Source organism: Mandrillus leucophaeus, unplaced genomic scaffold, assembly GCF_000951045.1.
Source record: "Mandrillus leucophaeus isolate KB7577 unplaced genomic scaffold, Mleu.le_1.0 Scaffold255, whole genome shotgun sequence".
Taxonomy (NCBI): domain Eukaryota; kingdom Metazoa; phylum Chordata; class Mammalia; order Primates; family Cercopithecidae; genus Mandrillus; species Mandrillus leucophaeus.
Window position 1 is genome coordinate 348,313 of NW_012102643.1, and position 25,585 is coordinate 373,897.

General features: G+C 39.7%; 1 protein-coding gene across 1 annotated transcript in view; it reads right to left on the minus strand.

Moving 5' to 3' along the window:
* The window catches only part of NCOA3 (nuclear receptor coactivator 3), a 188,184-nt gene that overhangs the window by 67,830 nt on the left and 94,769 nt on the right, over positions 1 to 25,585 (minus strand). Inside the window, exon 2 of the mRNA XM_011983737.1 lies at positions 15,569 to 15,647. The gene's annotated coding sequence lies outside the window, so the exon portion shown is untranslated. The remainder of the gene's footprint in view (positions 1 to 15,568; positions 15,648 to 25,585) is intronic.

A 25,585-nucleotide genomic window follows, 5' to 3' on the forward strand; every position in this document is an offset into this window, starting at 1 on the left:
ACTGAAACATTCACTGTTACATGCTACATGACTGTACTTCATTGCTTTTTATTTCTGGCTAATACTTCACTGTATGGATACACCACATTTTATTTATCCACTTATCAGCTGATGGAAATTTAAGTTGTTGTTCTGCTATTACGAATACTCTTGCTATGAATATTTGTGTATAAGTTGTGTGATTATGTATATTCTTAAATGAGAAATCATGAGCACTAATAAAAAAATAGGTTTCAGCCAGGTGTGGTGGCTCATGCTTGTAATCCCAGCACTTTGGGAGGCCAAGGTGGGAGGATCACTTGAGGTCAGGGGTTCGAGACCAGCTTGGCCAACACGGTGAAACTCTGTCTCTACCAAAAACACAAAAATTAACCAGGCATGGTGGCGTGCACCTGCAATCCCAGCTACTCAGGAGGCTGAGGCAGGAGAATCACTTGAACTCAGGAGGTAGAGGTTGCAGTGAACTGAGATTATGCCACTGCACTCCAGCCTGGGTGACAGAGCGAAACTCCATCTCAAAATAAAATAAAATAAAAACAGGCTTGATAATATATGCCAATGATGCTTCCAAAGTTCTCTAGCAAACAGTAAAGAAGCCAGGTTCTCTTTTTTTCTTTTTTTTTTTGAGACGGAGTCTCGCTCTCTTGCCCAGGCTGGAGTACAGTGGCACGATCTTGGCTCACTGCAAGTTCTACCTCCCAGGTTCATGCCATTCTCTTGCCTCAGTCTCCCAAGTAGCTGGGACTACAGGCGCCTGCCACCACGCCCAGCTAATTTTTTTGTATTTTTTAGTGAAGACGGGGTTTCACTGTGTTAGCCAGGATGGTCTCGATCTCCTGACCTCGTGATCTGCCTACCTCAGCCTCCCAAAGTGCTGGGATTACAGGCATGAGCTACCATGCCCAGCCAAAGCCAGGTTCTTTAAAAACATTTATTCTAAAAATCTAAAAACCAATCATGGAATCTTAACTATGATTAATATATTAACGGGCTCTAATGGTGAAAGCAGACAACACGCAAGAAGAGATGGGTAACGTAAGCAGAGAAATGAAAACTCTAAGGAGGAATCAAAAGGGAAGGTTAGGCCAGGAGCAGTGGCTCATGCCTGTAATCCCAGCACTTTGGGAGGCCAAGGCGGGTGGATCACCTGAGGTCAGGAGTTCAAGACCAGCCTGGACAACATGGAGAGCCCCTGTCTCTACTAAAAACACAAAAAGTAGCTGGGCATGGTGGCAAGTACCGTAATCCCAGCTACTCGGGAGGCTGAGGCAGCAGAACGGCATGAACCAGGGAAGCGAAGCCTGCAGTGAGCCGAGATCACGCCACTGCACTTCAGCCTAGGCGACAGAGCAAGACTCCACCTCAAAAAAAAAAAAAAAAAAAAGGACAGGTTAGAATCAAAAACACTAACAGAAATGCAAAATGCCTTTGATGGGGTCATCAGTAGACCAAACATAGGAATGGAGAACAGTGAGCCTTAAGATCAATACAAACTCCCAAAATTGAAAAAGAAAGAGAAAATGAAAAAGAAAAGAATATCCAAGAATGGTGGGACAATTATAAAAGGTGTAACGCACACAAAAAGGAAATACTATTCATATGAAATTTTAGAAAAGGTAAAACAGTAGTGACATAAAGCAGACCAGCTGGAGGTTTCTTCTGGTTGCTAGGGACCAGTGGAGATGACTGATTGCACAGAGGCACAAAGAACTTTAGGGAGTGGTAGAAATGTTTCATATCATGACTGTGGTGATGGTTACATTTGTCAAAACTTATTAAATTGTAAATGTAAGGTTGGTAAATGTTTTGTATGTATATTATGCTTTAATAAAGTTTTTTTGAAATCAAGTACTTAAGGAAAATTACAGTGCTTATTGCTAATCCTATGATAAAAAGTGGTATGAAATAACTTAGCTAATAAAACAAGAAACAACATATAAAACATTTCACTAAGAAAATTTACTTTTGGCTTAGCATGGTGCCTCACACCTGTAATCCCAGCACTTTAGGAGGCCGAGGCAGGTGGATTGCTTGAGCTCGGTTCAAGACCACCCTGGGCAACATGGCGAAATCCCCATCTCTACCAAAAATATAAAAATATTAATTAGCCAAGTGCGGTGGCAAGTGCCTGTAGTCCCAGCTACTCGAGAGGCTGAAATGGGAGGATCGCTTGAGCCCGGGCGGCAGAGACTGCGGTAAGCCAAGATCATGCCACTGCAGTTCAGCCTGAGTGACAGTGTGAGACCCTGTCTAAAATTTAAAAAAGGAAAGAAAATTTACTTTTTCTAAAGTAGTACCACTACACTGAAAGTAAATATATTAGCAGTTAAAATCAAGGTTTTAAAACTTTACAGCAATAAAAATATTTTAAACAACACACAAAAAATGATCATTGCAATGCTGTTCATACTTCAAAAGCTAGATGAAAATCTAATGTTTATCAATTGCAGATTTGAAAAATGAATTCTAATGAAGCCACGCAAAATAATACAATACAGTGGTCGTAAAAATGAATTATACACAACATGGCTGGATCTTACAATTTATAAAGCCACCACATTACATCCATTTTATTTTTTTAAAACTAATAAAACAAAAAAAAACTAAACATTGTTCAAGGGCACATCCAAATGAGACTTTTTCAAAGTTTTTTAAATAAAGTTAATTATTAACTCAAAGACAGCTGTGACTTCAAGGATAGAAGCAGGATGACTTCAGGGAGAAAGATTCAGGGAGCAGGTACACTGAACAAACTGACCGTCCCGTTCTTCAGTTCCAGTAGTGGGTTCAAGAGTAGCCTTCAAAGTATACTTCATAATTCAAATAATATATACTCTTTATTTATATAAAATAATGCAGAATTTTAGTGTTTAAAGTAAAAAAATCGCTATGTGAACAAATACTTGATCTAACATCTGAATGAGGTATTGTGATAAATGCATTCCACTTATTACTCCCATTTAATCCTCCTTACAGCCCTATGAAATGCAGAACAGTGAGTAGATGAAAGTACACTTCAACATTATCCCTACTTCACTGGAAAACACTGAGAAATAGAAAGGTAAACTCAACCCAAAGTCATACATCTAGTAAGTGGTGGAGCTAGAAATTAAATCGAAGTCATTCTAACTTCAGAGCCAAGCTTTTAACCAGTCCCACCAAAAAATCAAAAAAAAAAAAAAAGCCTTATGTCAAGGCATCAAATATTTTACTTTTTTCATGGAATCTCAGTAAAGTCACATCACTTACAGCTATTCTAACAGTTTGGATAGAACTGGCCTTATTGGACTTCCCAACAATAAATCACTGTTTTCCAGCCACACCAAATGGAAGCTCCCACCAGTCTAAAAAATGTTCAAACAGTTATAAATCACAGTCCTTTGCAAGTAATCGCCAGCCAAGGACTACAGATTCTTGACCTATCCCTATAGACATCTCCTTTAAAAAATCATTTTAAGGCCGGACATGGTGGCTCACTCCTGTAACCCCAGCACACTTTGGGAGGCCGAGGCAGGCAGACCACCTGAGGTCAGGAGTTTGAGACCAGCCTGGCCAACATGGTGAAACACCGTCTCTACTAAAAATAAAAAATTAGCTGGGCATGGTGGTACACGCCTGTAGTCCCAGCTACTCGGGAAGTTGAAGCAGGAGAATCCCTTGAACCTGGCAGGCGGAGGTTGCTGTGAGCCAAGATGGCGCCACTGCACTCCAACTAGGGCAACACAGTGAGGCTCAGTCTTAAAATAAAATTAAAATTAAAATAAGTCAGTTTTTTTGTGTTTTTTTTTTTTTGAGGCGGAGTCTCGCTCTGTCTCCCAGGCTGGAGTGCAGTGGCACAATCTCGGCTCACTGCAAGCTCTGCCTCCCGGGTTCACTCCATTCTCCTGCCTCAGCCTCCAAGTAGCTGGGACTACAGGCGCCCGCCACCTTGCCCGGCTAATTTTTTTTTTTTGTATTTTAGTAGAGACGGGGCTTCATCATGTTAACCAGGATAGTCTCGATCTCCTGACCTCGTGATCCGCCCGTCTCGGCCTCCCAAAGTGCTGGTATTACAGGCATGAGTCACCGTGCCCGGCCTAAAATAAGTCAGTTTAAAGGCCGGGTGTGGTGGCTCACACCTGTAATCCCATCACTTTGGAAGGCTGAGGCAGGCGGATTGCCTGAGGTCAGGAGATCAAGACCAGCCTGGCCAGCATGACAAAATCCTTAATCTACTAAAAATACAAAAATTACCCAGGTGTGGTGGCAGGCGCCTGTAATCCCAGCTACTCAGGAAGCTGAGGCAGAAGAATCGCTTGAATTCCGAAGGCAGAGGTTGCAGTGAGCTGAGATCGCACCACTGCGCTCCAGACTGGGCGACAACAGCAAAACTCTGTCTCAAAAAAAAGTCAGGTGTTCCGCCCGCCTCAGCCTTCCAAAGTGCTGGGATTACAGGCGTGAGCCACCGTGCCCAGCAATATCATCGTGTTATAAAGACTTTTATCTTTTTTTTTTTTTTTTTTTTTTTTTTTGAGACAGAGTCTCCCTCTGTTGCCCAGCTTGGAGTGCAGTGACACAATCTCCACTCACTGCAAACTCCGCCTCCCAGGTTTCAAGCGATTCTCCTGCCTCAGCCTCCTGAATAGCTGGGATTACAGGTGGCTGCCAACACTCCAGGCTAATTTTTTTGTATTTTTAGTAGAGACGGGGTCTCACCATGTTAGCCAAGCTGGTTTCGAACTCCTGACCTCAAGTGATCTGCCCACCTAGGCTTCCCAAAGTGCTAGGATTACAGGCACGAGCCACTGTGCCCAGCCAAGACTTTCATCTTCTATCTGACTGGTTATCATGCATCTTGAGTGGTGTAGTAGCAGTTACCAGATAACTAAAAGGTTCTGTAATGTAGAATCTGATACATCAATCGTAGAAAACTAAAGCTGGAAAGAACCTGAGATTATGTGTAAAACAAGTGAACTGGTCATTATGAGGAAAAGGATGCCAAGATAAGACTACTACTCTTTCTAGTTCCCATCTGGCAACATGTGTTTTCTGGCTTTAAATATGAGAGGTGTTATATCCAAGGCAAAATTAACAAATGTTGATTTTTATACATAAGACAATACAAACCTAAAAACAATTCACTTAAGTTGTTTAGTTTTTAAGCAATCATTGCTTTATAAGATTTCTATTATTTTGGTTCATATTTTAATTAGAAGGCATGAATGCAGAATTTATAATTAAAATGTTTATCTTTAAACTTTAGAAATTTAATTTCAAAATAAACTGAAGGAGAAATATAAATACAGTTATTACAACTAACAATGTCATTCTTATGCCAGTAATTCTTTTTCCATACTAATTCTCTAATAAGGTTATAACGGAAGTTTAGAAATTAGAATTTTAGGAAAATGTTTATATAAAGGCACTTGATAATTATCCTGGCTTAGTAATGCTTTCATTCCTTTACCAAACTTTGTAATGTTCTTATTTTAACTAACATGACACAAAAACTGGTTTTAAAATTTGTCATGAAGTTAAATCCATCAACTCAAGAGGAGGTACTCCAAAGAGTTAATTTCCAAGACAATGAATGATACTGCAGTCTGGGATTCCAAAGTCTTGATTTTAAAACGTCTGTGGTGGCCGGGTGCAGTGACTCATGCCTGTAGTCCCAGCACTTTGAGAGGCCAAGGTGGGTGGATCACCTGAGGTCAGGAGGTCAAAACCAGTCTGGCCAACATGGTAAAACCCCATCTCTACAAAATACAAAAAATTAGCAGGGACATGGTGGCAGGCGCCTGTAAACCCAGCTACTTGGGAGGCTGAGGCAGGAAAATCGCTTGAACCTGGGAGGCAGAGGTTGTAGTGAGAGGAGATCACACCGTTGCACTCCAGCCTGGGCAACAAGAGCAAAACTCTCTCAAAAAAACAGTCTGTCATTAGAATTAAATTTTTCTGTTGGGTAACCACAGACATACTTTCACTGCTGGAGGAATGTCATCTAAAAAGTTAGTTCAAGGTATTACTGACTTCAGGATACTTAAATTCTTCAACTGAAACCCATTTTTTAAATGAGAAGAACTTCAATTTTCTGCAATTCGACAATGTTGTTAATTAAGTAGCATCCCCTACCAGGACCACCACTCACACCAGTAACAGTATGAACATTTTAAATGACAGCAACTTATTAGAAGATAAAGTTCACTGAATTATGGAAAGAAAATGGTCTGTAGTTTGTAAATAATCGAGTTAGGTTCTAATTTCAGTTTTGCCACAAACTAGGTATATAACTTTAATAAACCTGTTACCTTTTCTGAAGCCTCTATCAACCCCAACACAGGGCTGTAAGAATGAAACAAGAGGTAAAAGTATTTCATTGTTGAATAGTGCTTAGAAATTGAGTTGGCAGAGAAAGTCACTGAACTTGAAGGGATATCAAAAGAATTAACCAATTTGAAGAAGAGAAAGAAAAAAGACTGAAAAAAATGGGTAGAATCTTAAGGACTTATAAAAATATCAAATGGTTGGCTGGGCATGGTGGCTCATACTTCTAATCCGAGCACTCTGGGAGGCTGAGGCAGGGGGATCACCTGAGGTCAGGGGTTCAAGATCGGCCTGGCCAACATGGCGAAACCCCATCTCTACTAAAAATACAAAAAAAAATTAGCCAGGTGTGGTGGCAAGCACCTGTAATCCCAGCTACTCAGGAGGCTGAGGCAGGAGAATCAACTGAACCCATGAGGCAGAGGTTGTAGTGAGCTGAGAGAGCACCATTGCACTCCAGCCCGGGGAACAAGAACGAAACTCCACGTCAAAAAAAAAAAAAAGCAAATCAAATGGTCTAACAAGTATGATTGGAGTCCCAGAGGAAGGAGAATTAAATTGAAGCAGAAAAAGTACTTGAAGAATGGCCAAAACTTTCCATATTTGATGAAAACACAAATTTACAAATCCAAGAAGCTCAAAGAATACCATGCAGGATAAATACAAAGAAAACTAGACCTAAATACATAGTCAAACTATTTTAAATCAAACATAAAAAGAAAATCTTAAAAGCATCCACAACAAAAAAAGACCACACATACTGAGAACAAGATTAAAAATCACCTCTTCAAAAAAAGGGGCGGGGGAGTGGTTACAACACAACAGAACAACATCTTTAAACTGCTGAAATAAAAAAATCATCAACCCAGAATTTTCTATCCAGTGAACCAAACCTTCAAAAATAGAGTGAAAGAGAGACATTTTCAGATAAATAAAAGTTGAGACAATTAGTGATAAACAATTCTGGAAATGAAATTATATCCTTCAGGCCAAAGGGAAAGGGGCATCAGATGAAAATGCACATCTATAAAGATGAACAAAGAGTACCAGAAATGTCTTTACTGTCAAATGGGTGACGGCTTCTGCTACTCTCTGTCTTCCTTTGAGGACGCGTATGCTATAATTTGTCTTCAAAGGACAGTCGAAGATTCTCATGGAAAAGACTATACAAATCAAAGTACCTTTAAATATTGATAATTTATGAAACACTCCGGACAATGAATTACTGAGGTAACATTTTTAAGTTTTAAAACTATACTAAAGGACAAAATGTCTGGGTATCTTATACATCTAAGCAGACAACTTAAAAGTGACTACAGAATAAGACTAAGAAAAACAGAATTAACTGCACAGGACTAAATGAACTAGTGAGAGAAATTTAACCAGTGATTTGTTTCACACTATGGTTTTTTTCTTTTGATTTTTTGTTTTTTGTCTTGAGACACAATCTTACTCTATTTCCCAGGCTGGAGTGCAATGGTGAGATCTCAACGCACTGCAGCCTCTGCCTCCCGGGTTCAAGTGATTCTTGTGCCTCAGCCTCCCGAGTAGCTGGGATTACAGGCACCTGCCACCATCCCCGGCTAATTTTTATGTTTTTAGTAAAGAGGGATTTCACCATGTTGGTCAGGCTGGTCTTGAACTCCTGACCTCAGGTGATCCACCTGCCTCAGCCTCCCAAAGTGCTGGGATTACAGGCGCGAGCCACCATGCCCAGCTGTTTTTTGCTTTGTTTTGAGGCAGGGTCTTGGTCTCTTGCCCAGGATGGAGTGCGATGATGCAATCACGGCTCACTGAGGCATCAGCCTCCCAGGGTCAAGCGATCCTCCCACCTCAGCTTCCCCAGCAGCTGGGACCACAGGCATGTGCCACCATGCCCAGTTAATGTTTTTATTTTTTATTTTTGTAGAGACGGGGTCTCACTATATTGCCCAAGCTGGTGTTATTTTTTAATATTCTGTTTTCTGATGGCTATATGAGGAAGCCCTTTTCCTTTCTTCTTCATCTACCTCTAGCTCACAATTTAATATGTTATGTTTTTGTAGGAAAATTTTTAAATGGCATTTGAGTGTGGTGGTGCATGCCTGTAGTCCTAGCTACTCAGGAGGCTGAGGCAGGACTGCTTGAGCCCAGGAATTCAAGATTGCAATGAGCCACGATTATACCACTGCACTCCAGGTAGGTCAAGAGAGTAAGACCCCGCCTCAAAATAAAGTAAAAATTGAGTCTATTTTTCATGTTATTAACGTTATTTGCATATGCTTAATCAAATTCCATCAGGACAAAGGTAAATAAAATTTACCAGAATGACTGGACAAATCGTTGTACAATCAACGTCATATACTATGTGTTATAATTAAGAAGGATATAATGATATAATGTCACATAATTATAATATAATGGTATGACAAGTCCAGCAATGTAACAAAGACAGTAGGGCAGGACACAGTGGCTCATACCTGTAATCCCAGCACCAACACTTTGGGAAACCAAAGCAGGGGGATTATTTGAGCCCAGGAGTTCAAGACCAGCCTAGGCAATATAGTGATGCCTCACTTCCACAAAAAAATTTCAATAAACATCTTATAAATTTAAAAAATTTTTTAAAAGAAAACAAAGATTGTATATTATACAGGAAGTCAATGCCTATGGGCCTGGTACCTGTTCTTGGTTTACAGGAACTAGCTTCACAGATGGAAGGTCACTTAGCAGCAGCCAATGACTCAGTAAATTTAGGGAACCTGGACAAGAGATGACTTCATCCAAATTCATAAGTATTCCAAGTGAAATCTGGTAGAGAGGGTATTATATTTGCTTCCTAGCTTCGGGATCAAAGAACAAATAAAAGAGACATTAAAAGTTCAAGTCAGCCAGGCACAGTGGCTCATGCCTATAATCTCAGAACTTTGGGAGGTCAAGGAGGGTGATCACCTGAGCCAGGAGTTTGAGACCAACCTGGACAACATGGCAAAACCCCGTCACTACTTTAAAAAAAAAAATTAGCTGGGCATAGTAGCAGGCACCTGTAATCCCAGCTACTCGGGAGCCTGGGGCAGGAGAAACACCTGAACCGGGGAGGCAGAGATTGCAGTGACCTGACAGTGCACCACTGCACTTCAGCCTGAGTGACAGAGCGAGACTCTGTCTCAAATAAATAAATAAATAAAGTCCTGTAATCAGACAACACATATGGGCATAAGGATGGCACTGAATAGAGGCCTGAGACTTTGCCAAATATGGTCAATTAATCAAGTTACCAAAGCAAACCAAGAAAAAAGGAACATCTTTTTTACAAATAGCTCTGGAACTGGATATCTATAATTTAATCAAAAGTTGGTCCTCTGGCTGGGTGCAATGGCTTATACCTGTAACCCACACACTTTGGGAGGCCAAGGTAGGTGGATCACCTGAGGTCAGGAGTTTGAAACCAGCCTGGCCAACATGGTGAAAACCCGTCTCTACTAAAAAAATACAAAAATTAGACGGGCATGGTGTTGGGCACTTGTAGTCCCAGATACTTGGGAGGCTGAGGCAGGAGAATCCCTTGAACCCGGGAGGCAGAGGTTGCAGTGAGCCGAGATTGTACCACTATACTCCAGACTGAGAGACAAGAGCCAAACTCTATCTTTTAAAAAAAAGGTATATTTTATGTTCTGTAAATGTTACTACAATTAAAATGAATGGGAAAGATCTCTTTGGCATGACAGGGCATTATTTCCAGGAGATATCAGTTAAGTAGGGGAAAAAGCAAAGTGCAAAAGAGTATATATAGTATGCTATCTTTTGTATAAAAAATAAATAAAACATACAGATATCATCAAAAAAAAGAAACAGGAAGGATAAGACAGAAAACGTTTACATTTGTTACCTAGGAAAACTGAAGAAAAATGGCATGGAAGAGATACAAAAGCAACGTATGCCTTTTGTATAATTCTGACTTTTGAAAGCATGTTATTATTCTATATATTACAAAAATAGAAATCAGAATGAGAGGCAGCATAAGCAAACAAGTAAATAAACAATTTTGTTTCAAATGAATACCTTAACTAGATTATACAGAAAGTAAGGTGGGAAGTAAAAGTGGGGTGGAGGTCGGGCATGGTGGCTCACTCCTGTAATCCCAGCACCTTGGGAGGCAGAGGCAGGCGTATTGCCTGACATCAGGAGTTGGAGACCAGCCTGGGCAACGTGGTGAGACCCTGTCTCTATTAAAGATATACAAATTAGCTGGGTGTGGTGGCACGCACCTGTAGTCACAGCTACTCAGGAGGCTGAGGCAGAAGAATCGCTTGAACCCAGAAGGCAGAGGTTGCAGTGAGCCAAGATGGCACCACTGCACTCCAGCCTGAGCAACAGAGCGAGACTGTCTCAAAAAAAAAAAAAAAAGTGGGGTGGAGAAGGGGTATGGAGGGCTAATCCAAGCAATTTAAATTTTAACTATTTACTCTCTGTCTTGGGTAAAATTGGGAGGTGTAGAAGAATTACAGACAAATGCTCCACTCATTTTCAGTTTGTTTATTGTAGTGAAATGAAAAAACCAATTCTGAAATTATTTTAGATGTATTAGAGGATTAGGCAAATGAGTAAACGTACCACATAATAAGAAGGGACATAAAAATAAAAAATGGGGTACAAAGAACCCTGTAGACATGGAATAAAGAGGTACACACTGATATAAACTCATGATTTCTAAAATACGTATATCAATGTTTCAATGAACACTTGTGCAGTCGGCCCTCTGTATCCATGGATTCTGCATCTACGGATCAAAAATACTCAAAAAATAAATTGTAAAAAACAATACAACAATAAAATACAAATTAAAAAATACAGTTTAACAATAACCTACACAGTATTTACTCTCTGTTACATTCTTGTAAGTAATCTAGAGATGATTTAAAGCATACAAGAAATTGAACATGGGTTACATGCAAATACAATTGCTACTTTATAGTTTAAAGAACTTGAGCATCAGCAGATTTTGGTGCACACAAAGGGTCTTAGACCCAGTCACCCTCAGGTACGAAGGGATGACTGTATGAGTATGTATATGTATGTGTATGTGTATAAGCATGCATATTATTTTCTAGTTCTATCCACTAAAAAGGCCAAGATGAGAAAACAGCCCAGAATTAGTGAGGACACCTAGTACTCAGAGAGATCCTGGTCTCTAAAACTTTTATTCCCCACAAGGACACAGCGGCCCACTTACAGGAGTTTCACTAGCCAAACTTCTAGGACAATTTGAGCACTAAAATAATTAAGCAGGGTAAGTGAATCATAAACCATTCAAAAAATAGGAATTCATGAATCCATAACCAATAGATAGGGCTACTGATTACGGAATACAGCCAAGAGCTGACAGGTAATGTGAAAGGAATGCTGGAAAGAAAAAAATGACCATTTTGCAATCATCACAATAAAAGGCTGGATCAGACAAGAGTCAATGAATGCTAATTCTAGAAGAAACTGTGAAAAGAATCAGAATATCTACATTGTTTCCCCACAGGCTGTTTACTGCTTGGCAAAAAAGAGGGCGAAAAAACCATACAGTGGAGAAATCTGGCAACACCTTGGCCAAGGGATCAAAATTTGCATCACAATAAGGGACAGATGGGCGTCATATGACTCCATCTCAGAGTATCACATTACCGATGTAGTATTCCTGCCAAGAATATGTAACATCTTCATCTAATCACAAGGAAATTTCAGACCAACATAAAATGAAGAACATCTCCATTGAAGAGAGTAAGGGGGTTAGGGAAGGGTTGTGTTCTCAAAAATGCCAATGTCATAAGAGATAAGGAAAGGCTGTGAAAATATCCCAGGAAAAAAGAGGCTAAAGAGAAATAATAACTGAATGCGAACCTGACCCCAGACTGCAGTCTATACGGGAAGCATAGAAAATGCTACAAGAGACTTCCTTAGGTCAACTGACAAAACTGGAATATGGGCGATAGATTTCATCGATGTCCATTTATGAAGTTATTAACTGTACCATGGTTATATAAAAGAATTACCCTATTTGTAGGAATACAACAGAAGTATTAGGGGAAAGAAGCATAACATATGTAATTCACCCTCAAATGGTTAAAAAAAAAATTGTGTGTTTATGTGTATGGAAAGAGAAAAGAGAGTAGGACGGCACAAATACAAATAATAAAGCAAGTGGGTAAGTCTGGATAAAGGATATCCAGATGTTCTTTACACTATATTTTTGCAACTTTTGTAAATGTATACTTCCAAATAAAAGGAATTCAAAAAAAAAAAATTGGCCGAGCACAGTGGTTCACACCTGTAATCCCAGCACTTTAGGAGGCCAAGACAGGTAGATCACCTAAGGTCAGGAGTCCAAGCCAGCCTGGCCAACATGGTGAAACCCCATCTCTACTAAAAATACAAAATTAGCTGGGCATGGTGGCGGGTACCTGTAATCCCAGCTACTCGGGAGGCTGAGGCAGGCTTGAACCTGGAAGTGGAGGTTGCAGTGAAACAAGATTGCACCACTGCACTCCAAGCTGGGTAACAAGGCAAGACTCTGTCTCAACAACAACAACAAAAAAAGAAATCTGTGGAGATAGTTCTCTGCCATGTTCAGAAGAATGGGTATATATCACAATTAACTGAGGGATTTCATAAGGAAATTACAAGACCTAAGGCTGGTAACTTGGATAGATTCTCAGATAAAGTACCATTAGAAATGTCAGAGAAGGGAGTTTGTACTTTTTTTTTCTGTAAGCCAAGGAAAGGTAGCACAAAACTTAGAGCACAACATAAGCTTGGCTAAAAGTATAAATTTAGGAAAATCTAGCAAAACTTTGAGTGGACAAGGAAGCAGTAGAGACAAGGACAAACACCCTCATGAAATTATGGGGTCTTGGCCTCAGAAGCTAAAATTAGGAACAGAAAGTGCAACAAATACAGGACATATGAAACTAGAAAGCCAGATAAAGCCTGCTTACCAAATGTATCAGAGTGTGGTGGGATTCAAAGACAACTCAGATTTCAAACCTAGCTAACCAAGAAAATGACGAGATTACTAAAAGAAATTTAGCTAAGCAAAGCATGATTGCTTTCTCGGCAACCAGGCAGCTTTTTCTATTCTCATTTTTCCTATTCTGATATAATATTAAAAGTTAAGAAAAGGGGCCAGACGCAGTGGCTCACTCCTATAATCCCAGCACTTTAGGCCAAGGCAGGCACATCACTTGAGGCCAGGAGTTTCAGCCTGGCCAACATGGTGAAATCCCATCTCTACCAAAAATACAAAACTTAGCCAGATGTGGCAGTGCACGCCTATAATCCCAGCTACTTGGGAGGCTGAGGCATGAGAATTGCCCAGGAGGCAGAAGCTGTAGTAAGCCGAGATCACACCACTGCACTCCAGCCTGGGTGACAGAGGGAGACTCTGTCTCAAAAAAAAAAAAAAAAAAAAAAATGTTAAGAAAGGGGTTAGATGAAATGTTATTTGCCGCACAAGCAATTTGGGGAAATTTGTCTTCAAAAGGTGAAACAGTAAATATAAGTTGGGGCTAATTCAGATGTTTGACTAAATGCCATTAAAATATTCACACATAAGGAGGGAGGATTTCTTCTCTTCCCCCAAAATTATGTTTGTATATGTATGTCTATACATATATACGAATACCATCACCCCTTGTATGACACATTGGAATTGCACTTGTTCTGTTGCATGCAGATTTTTCTCTACTTCTGCCATGCCTAAGACAGTAGGACCAACATTTCCTCTTCTTTCTCCTCCTCCTCAAGCCTACTCAACCTCACAAGAAGAATGAAGACCTTTATCATGATCCACTTAATGAATAATATATATATTTCCTCTTCCTTATGACTTTTTTTTTTTTTTTTTTTTTTTAAAGGGATGAAGTCTCGCTCTGTTGCCCAGGCTGGAGTACAGTGGCATGATCTCAGCTCACTACAACCTCCACCTCCAAGGTTCAAGTGATTCTCCTGCCTCAGCTTTTCGAGTAGCTGGGATTACAGGCACACGCCACCACGCCCAGCTAATTTTTGTATTTTTACAAAAATGACCACGTTGGCCAGGCTGGTCTCAAACTCCTAACCTCAGGTGAACCACCCACCTTGGCCTCCCAAAGTGCTGGGATTACAGGCATGCGCTACCACGTCCGGCCATGACTTTCATTTTTAATTATTTATTTATTAACTTATTTTCTAGAGACAAAGTTTCATACTGTTGCTCATGCTGAAGTGTAGTGGTGCAATCATAGCTGACAGCAGCTTCAAATTCCTGAGATCAAGCAATCTCCCACCTCAGCCTCCTAAGGTAGCTAGGACTACAAGCGCACAACACCTTGCTGGCTAATTCTGTGAGTTTTGTAGAACTGGGGATGTTGCTATGTTGTTTAGGCTGGTCTCCAACTCCTGGCCTCAAGTGATCCTCCCGCGTCCGACCCCCAAAGTGCTGGGATCATAGTTGTGAGCATATAAGTGAGCTACCATGCCCAGCCTCCTTACAATTTTCTTCTTTTTTTCTATTTCTTTTTGGATACAGGGTTTCATTCTGTTGCTCAGGCTAGAGTGCAGCGGCACAATCACAGCTCAGGCGCTGCCTCAACCTCATGGGCACACGCAGTCCTCCCACCTCAGTCTCTCTAGTGCCAGGGACTAAGGCACAGGCCACTATGGCCAGTTTTTGCATTTTCTGTAGAGATGGGGTTTCGCTGTGTTGCCCAGACTGTTCTCCAACTCCTGGACTCAGGTGATCTAACCACCTCAGCCTCTCAAAGTGCTAGGACTATAAACATGAGCCACCGCACTCGGCCATGATTTTCTTAATAACATTTTCTTTTCCCTAGCTTACTTTATTATAGGAATACAGGATATAATACATGTAACATACAAAATATGTGTTAATCAGCTGTTTATATTATCAGTAAGGCTTCTAGGCAAGAGGAGGCTATTAGTAGTTAAGTTTGGGGGGAGTCAAAAGTTCTGCACATTTTTTACTGAATCAGTGTCCCCAGTCCTCAGTTGTTCAAGGGCCAAGTGTATATATATACATATGTATTCACTCAAGTACTCTAAGCTCATTCAAGGGCCAAGTGTATATAAATACATACATATTCACTCAAGTACTCTAAGCTCATTCATTTAATAATCATTACAGAGAAAAACAGGAAGCATAAAGTTTTAATTAAATCATACATTAAAGAGGAGGGTAGTATCTTCAGAAGTTTGAAGACAAAAAATTACAAAGGATCAAATCAAAGTCAAGCTGAATTACCTGGCTAACCCGTCAAAGGATGTCCAAGCAGTTTATTTTTATTGGTCTCCGAGTCCACCGTCCAGCAAGTATTTTGATCCTGAGGACAAAAAAAAGAAGAGGGATTGAATTTTACTGTCTTTTCTTCATTTAAGCATTATGATTAGTCACCCACAAATTAAGTCTTCCGGCCAGGTATGGTGGCTCATGCCTGTAATCCCAGCACTTTGGGAGGCAAGGCAGGCAGACCACTTGAGGTCAGGAGTTCAAGGCTGGCCTGGCCAACATGGCAAAACCCCAACTCTACTAAAAATACAGAAATTAGCCGGGCGACGTGGTATGCGCCTGTAATCCCAACTATTTGTGAGGCTGAAGCAGGAGAATCACCTGAACCTGGGAGGCAGAGGTTGCAGTGACCTGAGACTATGCCACTGCACTCCAGCCAGGGTGACAGAGCGAGACTCTTTCTCAAAAAAATTAGGTCTTCTCATTTTTCCGAACTTCCCTGGACATACGGAACAAACAAAAGCTATCAAGTACAACACCTCTTCCTAGAAATTTGAGTAGATGTCTTACTGTACCATAAAATCACTACTTCTGTTTGAAAAGTCAAGCATAGGGTCAGGCGCAGTGGCTCATGCCTATAATCCCAGAACTTTGAAAGGCTGAGGTGGGAGGACCACTTGAGGCCAGGAGTTCAAGATCAGCCTGAGCAACATAGCAAGACACCATCTCCACACACAAAAAAATAAAAATTAAGAAATTAAAAATAAAAGTCAGGGCCAGGCACAGTGGCTCATGCCTGTAATCCCAGCACTTTGGGAGGCCGAGGTGGGTGGATCACATGAGGTCAGGAGTTTGAGACCAGTCCAGTCAACATGGTGACACCCCATTTCTTCTAAAAATACAAAAAATTGGTTTGGCGTGATGGCATGCGCCTGTAGTCCAGCTACTCGGGGAGGCTGAGGCAGGAGAATTGCATGAACCAGGGAAGCAGAGGTTGCAGTGACCCAAGACCATGCCATTGCACTCCAGCCTGGACAACAAGAGCGAAACTCCATTTCAAAAATAAATTAATTAATTAATTAAAATAAAAGTCAGGCATGGCATATATAATATATACTCTGTCAGTCTGTAAAAATGGATAATGCAAAGTGGAGGTGGTGGAGACCAGATCTTGAAAAGTGATCAAAACAGATGGATACTCTGACCTTGTGGGGGTATTCATTTGTACAAAATGAGTGCTCAACAGAGAATAAAGACAACATTAATACCCTGGCAGAAGCAAATGTTTCAATGCCCTAGTCCAAAAATTATCAGATGAGGGAGGGATGGATAAAGCAAACAAGCAAGAGCCAGAGGAACGGCTCAGATGTTTTCCTGCCTTGTATAAAAGGATGCATTTTGACCACCGAAACAAAATATTAACGGGGAAATGAGAAACCGTTCTTCAGAATAATCTGCAATAAAACACATGAACATATAAACAGCAGGCTTTTGCACTTGAAGAAATGGTATGCAGGTTCTGCTGCGATAAATAAGTGAGCCAGTAAGAACATTCACTTTACCTTATGAATTTCCAAATTTAACAATAAAGCAACAATCTGATTGCCACTAATTCCAATGGTATCGAACCAAGATAACAACCATAATTACGGCCTAAAGTTAATAGCTTTCATGCTGGAATTGGTAGATCTGTTGGTATGGGGGAAAGGAAAAATGATATATTCACAAGTTACAAGTAACATACATATTAGAGCCATGGCCATTCCACGTAGTGTAGTCTGCAGACAGTGTATGGGGAGAGCCACCCACAATCTAGCTGCATTATGGAAAGGTCTGTTGTACTTCTGAAACTAAAATTAGAGGGCAGAAAATCAGTGAGCAAGGAATGGGAGGCACATTACATGTGGCTCACAAAGGAAAAAGAGAACTCTAGGTAGTGCCGGGTGACTATCCCTTATGCAAAACGCTTGGAAGCATAAGTGTCTTGGATTTTTTTTTCCAGATTTTCTAAATATTTGCATATGCATACTGAGATAGCAAGCAGAAGAAACCCAACTCTAAACATAAAATTCATTTATGTTACTTATACACACAGCCTGAAGGTAATTTTATATAATTAATATTTTTAATAATTTTGTGCACCAAAGTTGTAGCTTTTTTTTCTTCTTTTTCTTTTTCAGACAGGATCTCACTCTGTGCCCAGGCTGGCTGGAGGGTGGCATGGTAATGGCTCACCTCAGCCTCGACCTCCGAGGCTCAAACAATACTCCCACATCAACTACCCAAGGAGCTGGGACTACAGGCACACACCATCATATCCAGCTAATTTTTATATTTTTTGTAGAGACAGGGTTTCACCATGTTGCCCAGGCTGGCCTCGAACTCCTGAGCTCAAGTGATCTGTCTGCCTCAGCCTCCAAAGGTGTTGGGATTACAGGTGTGAGCCACCATACCCGATCGAATGTGATGTTTTTTTAACTTGAATTTTTATGTTATCCAATTTAATTCGTGTAAGATGAAGGGAGAAAAGGTAGGCAGAACTTCTGTAAAGCACTTCTAAGATCTTCTGGCCCTGTTTTAAATCAGGTTTCACTTCTAAAATGGTTCTGTTTTTTCCTTAATTAGGAAAGAGGAAGGAAGGTCATGGAGTGGGGTTAGCACCTAAGGAACAAGAGAGGTGGGATAAGGAAAAGATTTTTGGGGGAGATGGGGGTGGAGGATGGAGTTTCACTCTGTTGCACAGGCTGGAGTGCAGTGGCATGATCCCAGTTCACTGAAATCTCTGCCTCCCAGGTTAAACGATTCTCCTACCTCAGCCTCCCAAGTATCTGGGATTATAGGTGCATGCCACCATGCCCAACTAATTTTTGTAGAGACAGGGTTTCACTACATTGGCCAGGCTGGTATCAAACTCCTGACCTCAAGCAATCTGCCCACCTTAGCTTTCCAAAGTGCTGGGATTACAGGCATGAGCCACCATGGCAGGCCAGGAAAGGAATTTGAGTCAGAAAGTATCTACTAGCATAATGGACCTGGGATAGCCAGGCACGGTGGCGGGCGCCTGTAGTCCCAGCTACTAGGGAGGCTGAGGCAGGAGAATGGCGTGAACCCCGGAGGCAGAGCTTGCAGTGAGCCGAGATTGTGCCACTGCACTCCAGCCTGGGCGACAGAGAGAGACGCCGTTTCAAAATAAATAAATAAATAAATAAATAAAATTAAAAATAATAATAATAATAATAGACCTAGGAAACAATTACTGCTGCCTAGTGCAGAAGGTGATGAGAGGGCCTAGATTAATACTCCAGTGTTACAGTGCTGGTTTTCATACTTCTCAAAGGAAAGCTGACCCTGCCAATCTGCACCCTTGGACCCAAATTTTAACTGCTGGACTCCCAGGTGGAAGATCATGTAAAGTCAGCATGCCCAGATGAACCAAGAATGCAACCATGGGTGGAATCTAAATGATCAAACTGAGGAACAGCGAATGAATAAGAGCAGACACTACATGGCAAGACAGAAGATCCAACTAAATCAAGCCTTGACATCACCCCACGGCAGGATCCACTCAGATCACACCTCATTACTCTCCAAATATAAAACCTGCACCCAAACTCTAGCTCAGAAAGGCAGATTTGAGCCCAACACCTGTCTCCTTACACAGCAGCCTTGCAATAAACTTTTCTTCCTACAAAAACTTGGTGCTCAGTGTTCAGCTTTCCGTTGCATACACAGGAAAAGAGACCCAGTTCATTTCACTAACATAAAGACAAGCCAGGTACAAAATTCTCCCCTCCGAGGAAGTGTATAATTAAACCAGAGAGATTGGCAAATAGTCACAGAACAATGATTGGCTTGCCTACCAGGAACCTGGAAAGGTGTACTACTATATACCAGGATCCTGTAAGTATGGAACTATTGGTAAACTTGCTGGTGAGTTAAACTTGTCTGGAAAAAAGATTCTGCAAATGCAACAATCCTAGCAGATTTCTTAGGACAGTATTTTTTTTTCTTTATCAAAAACAAGATTATCCCTTTTCACAATTCAGATTTTAGTCAATCACACATACAAAAACCATATCATACTGACATAAAACTAAATGTGACAAGTTCCAGAAACATTAGATATCTGAGAAGGTGACAGAGACATTAAATTTTCTAGTAGAATTAACAGTTTACTGATGAGATCTACATTACCAAAACCTGCATCACCAGGCCAGGCATGGCAGCGCACACCTGTAATGCCAGCTACTCAGGAGGCTGAGGCAGGAGGATTGCTTGAGCTCAGGAGTCTGAGTCCATCTTGGACAACATGGTCCCTGTTTTAGTTTTAGGTTTTTGTTTTATTTTAAACCTTCATCACCAGAGACCTAAAAGGACATGGGGGGAAATCAAACATCAAATTAAGCCTTGTTAATAGCTAGTCTGAGAAGATGTGCCTCAAGGCCAGAACAAAGAATAAAACTGGGGGAGAGGAGTTGATACACAGGAAAATCCAAACTATGTAATATATAATGCTTGGAAACACCAACAGGGCAAAAAGCAGCCACTGAATATTATAAACATGTTTTTCTTTTACTGTTGAACATGGAAAGGGGCAAGGATTCCACAATCATATTAAACCCATTGTTCTATCCAAGCTCCTGCTGGCACTGCTCCCAGGATCACCTTCCTCACTTCCCTAAAATCATAGAAAAGGGGAACCACTGTCATTGGGAAAAGTCAGCTGTTGCCCAATAATCTTCAAAGTACTACAGAGTAGACTGGTTCACCAAATGAATTTCAGGTTAAAGATTGCATAATATTAGCGTTAAATTTAACATCAAAATCCAACACTTTTGCGATTGGGATTATTTATCAAGTGATAAATATCTTTGATCAAAACTCTGACCACAGATTTCACTAGTAACAATCAACTACAGCTAATCTATAGCTATAATGAAAGGAAAAGACCAAATGCAAGTTGAAAATCATATGAACATTTCAAGTTATATAAAACGGGGCTGGGTGCAGTGGTTCATGCCTGTAATCCTAGCACTTTGGGAGGCCAAGGTGGGCAGATCACCTGAGGTCAGGAGTTCAAGACCAGCCTGGCCAACATGGCTAAACCCCACCTCTACTAAAAATAGCTGGGTGTGGTGGCGGGTGCCTGTAGTTCCAGCTACTCAGGAGGCTGAAGCAGGAAAATCGCTTGAACCTGGTAGGCAGAGGCTGCAGTGAGCTGAGATCGTGCCACTGCACTTCAGCCTGGGCAACAGAGCAAGACTCTGTCTTAAAAAATAATAATAATAAAGTTATATAAAATGGACATTTTTTGAAATACATAAACTTAACTCAGTTTAAGAATTTTTTTTCCCATTACTTAGTCCATTATTCTATGTTCAATTAAGTAAAAATGTATTTGCTTCCCAGGAGAACATTGGTAAGACATTTATTACAATCTTTTTTAAATACTATAATCTTCTTGATAAGGGAGTGGGGGACAAGGAATTATTTCAAATTACAGCATATGCATGTCTAGTAAAATAAGGACAGGTATTATCACGTATCTTGAGATATATACTAGAAAGAATCAAGCTGACTTATAATTTATTCTACATATTTAATAAATTAAACATTTAGTTCTATACCGAATCAGCCTGAAAATTCACAATAACACAGTGAAAACAGACGCCTTGGCTTCTGAAAACCTAGATTTTGTAAAGTCCTGCTTCTTGAAATGATCTTGTGTTAGACTTTAATTTGATTTCAATTAAATGCTTGCTGTGTATCTATTAGATGTCAGGCACTGCACTGACACTTGGAAATAAGTAAATCACAGTCACTGCCATCAATTAATTAGGAAAAGGGAAGCAGGTATAAACAGACACTAAAGTTCCTAAAATGAAAGCTATGTTCACTCAGTAAGCATCTGCTAAGCATCCATGTGCCACATTGTGCTAGACACCATGGATAAAAGGAATAATTAAAAAGACCCGAGTCCCATGAGAGCATAAGGAAAGAATAGAGAAAAGCTACCCTGCCTTTTTCATGGGGTTGTTGTGTTAAGCACTATTTACATGTGAAAGCAAGACAAATCCAAAACCATTTATCTCAGCCAAAGGGGGAGGTATTAATTGTACAATTTCTGCAATTATGTCCAGAGTTGTCATAACCAAAATGCCATTTGAGTTTCTTTATAATAAAAGGCAAAGGAGAAAAAAACTTCAATGAAATGGCCATTTGTGTAAAAATTACATAGGGATACAGGAAACATAAATGGGGTATTTAAAGGTAGTTAATACTGAAAACTTATTATAATTCAACACATCCAGGAAATCACACCACATATTTTTGCTTATACAACGATACTATCCCACTGATGAACTATGGCACTAAACTAGCCTAAATTTTATTTAATTCACTTTAGATTAAGGAGAAAACTTAAAAATCTGGTTGGCAGATTAGTATAACAGGCCCGGTATCTTTGGCTGAGTTGAAGTTACCAAGAGTTACCAAAACAGGCATGCAAGCAAGCTGCTTGCTTGTGCTTGTTCTGCCTCTCTCTCCCCGCCACTTTGGAAAAACTGCATGCAGTGCTGCAGGATCACACAAAATAAATACAGGAAAGAGGGTGGGAGGGTTGGGTGGGGAAGTGAGCAAAGCTCTGGGCTCCACCAGTGGAAGGCGTTCCACAAGAATTGCTACAGGGTCAAAAGTTTACAGTGGTTTCAATTTCACCTTTTAGCAGCCAATCAGGAAACACAGGCTGCATGCTGACCCCTCCGGCTACAAATGAACATTAACTCATTGGCTACCAGGATTGCACATTTTCCTTTTCTTATAAGGCTTTCCCTTCTTTTTCTTTTTTTTAAGGGCAGGGGCGTGGAGAAGGCAAAGAACATAAGTTCAAGGTGACAATTTTATTCAAGACAACATATTTTACACAGGTGTTTGAGGGGAGAAACGATCAAGTAATTATCTTCTTTCTTCTTGAAATCTGAGTTTATCCTGTAGTATCTAACAAACCAATTATTAATGCTAGTATCAAGACAAAGAATGAATTTAGGCAGGTAAAGAAGATGGATTTTCCTCCACGAGGCTGCAATTCTACGAACAATTTATAGGATGGTAAAAAGATAATACTGGTTGTGTATCCAGTAAATGCTTTAAAAGTAACTCAGATAAGACATCTAACTTAAGGATTCGCCTACACCCCAATTTTCTTATTTGCATAGATTCCCTACCCTCTCCTCAAACCACTACTATACACACGCGATGTTCCTCTATCCTTTTCATAATGTGGATCCACAGAAAAATAGGCAGAGCTCCTAAGGTTTAAATTTTTTTTTCTTCTATTTCATTACCTGGGAGTAACTATATGATAAACTCAGGAGTGAACCATTTGGCAGTAGGTACAACTGCTCCCTATTTATGTAAATTTCTTCAAAATGCAGAAACCAATAAACTAATCCATTAAATAATATTTTCAACACTCTATATTTAACATTGAGCAAGGTTAAAATGTAAACCTCTACTACATACACCTTAACCAGACTACATTGAAAAACTAGATGCCTTTGAAGCACCACAGGATAAAAGTGAAATCGCTGTATTAACTGCTCTCCTATCAAAATGATTAGTCAAATCCTAATGAACACACTGTGAATTTGTAGTTAGCAATATTTCTCTCTCTGACACAATAGGTAGTTGAATTTTAATGGACTCATCGACTTAAATTTACCTTTACAAACGTTTAGAATACCCTGTAGGCACCATCATTGCCTAAGAAAACGATTTCATGTAAGATATTAGTTCTTATCCAAACCAGCAAAGTAAGAACCCCATTCTTTCTGAATACAGGAAAGTAAGCAAATATACAGAAGTGTGTTACTTAATACAACTGCTGAAGGGTTCCAATATAACTTCAGTGTTTAAAGTTTATAAAGCAATATAATGTCAGTTAAGACAGTAAATAAACTCGATGCTGATAGTTTTTTCTTAGTTCAGCATTAAAAGAAGTAATTTTCTAGTAACAATTTCCAAGCCTTCGTGATTTAAAGTTTATGCATATTTGGCAATAAAAAGTCTACTTTAAAACAGACCTAGTTGTTTTTTCAACATGGCTTGCGAAAGCTTTCCATATATGTATATACAGATATATATTAAATTAGGGGTTTTCTGTATATCTTTTTACAAAATGGCCTCATTTTGAAGGAAAATGGATGCGATAAAATTTTACATCAAGTCAGCATGTTAGCAAGAAGCTTTTTTGTGTGTTCTGAATTTGATTAATACAAGCCAAGGTCACTTCCTGAAAGATGCCTAGCACTGCAGCTGCAGGCAAACTAGGCTCTAGCATAAGGCTGGGGGAAGGGAATGGGTGATGGCATTATTATTAACACTCAGATAGGATTCCATCTCCAGCAGCAGCTACTGGGGGGAGTGGGGAGGTTGGGGAAGATCCCAGAGTTCCTAGTATATTAACATTAAAATATTTCCATTCCTTAATACTTAAAAAGAGAAATGTAATTAAATATATAATGCTAATGTCAAAATTGTATCAGATATCCTCACTGCTACAATGTACAAGAACATTTTACATAATACTATGCAAATCATTTAATGCCAGACATTGTGTTGAATGCTGAGTTTACGCTAAAGCATTCAGTTTACACTGAAATAAACTCAACATTCAACACAATGCTAAGCATGACCTGTACTTGTTATGCAAAGCGTATACAAAGGAAGATACAGGCCCTTGAAGAAAACAGAATCAGATTCAAATTTCAAAAACCAAGGGTGGCATAAAAGTTAATGAAGGTAGAAACTTAAAACACAAAAGCCTATATTGGAAAATATTTGATAAAGTTTTGTTCTGAAATTCAGTTTAAATTTTCATTTCACCAACATTAATACAAATATTACTATGCCTCTATGCTAAAAAATCAAAATATACATAGTAGCAACTAGAAAAAACTACTTCCCTGAATAATTAATAATTAATAATTAATAATAATTTATTAACTAGCTACAATGCAGAGCTAGGAAACCATAGTAATTACTTTGCTGTACTCTGAGGTTCTTTACACATTTCAATTCATTGATAAAATACCAGGTATAGTCGGGAAATCTACATGTTCCTTGTAATTTTATATATGTAATCTTAGAAACATTAAATTAATTTTGTGTGCCTTTTTCCTACGCACCAAATGGGGGTTATACTTTAACCATGATATTCCACAGAGACAGAGAAGCAGCAAGGCACTGCTGTATTTTTAATGGTTGTATGACAAATGCAAAATGTGGCCTTTTTATCTTGTCTGTATGTTCAAAATTGTTGTTTCTATTTTCTACACAACTTAATAATATAATTTTGTCACTCTGTTGTGCTCCCCACCCTTTTTTTGAAGTTTGATTCAGTAATTTCAACAAAAAAACTGAACAAATGATGTTAGATGCTCAAGTTCAAACAAAGTGACCACTTGAATTTTGGAGGTCAATGACTGGCAGGAAAAGGGTTGTTATTTAATGGCTAAGGAGCATTCTGTATGTGCAAAGGACTTCTTAAATCATTTTTAAAGAAAAGGAAGGCAACAAAGTAAAAACATACTGGGAGAAGTTCCTGAATTCAGATAATCTAATCGCTAGGTGTGGCTAAGAAAGGCACTTCAAAAACATCCCATCACATGCTCTTTTGAAATAGGACAAACCTGAAAGACAAAGGGTAAAATTAAATCAGTTTTTCATACTCCCTCTCCCCAAGACACCTGTGAGGCAGTGAAGAGGAATGAATTTTTCTTCAATTTTTCCTGGTCCCTACAGGCATACCTCATTTTATTGTGCTTTACAGATATTGTACTTTTTACAAATTGAGGTTTGTGGCAGCCCTGCTTCAGATAAGTCTACTGGTGCCAATTTTCCAACAGCATTTGCTCACTTTGTATGCCTCCCTTACATTTTGTTGATTCTCGTATTATCTCAAGAAGGTTTTTCATTATTATTATATCTGTTACAGTGATGTGTGATCAGTGATTTTTTTTTTTTTTTTTTTTT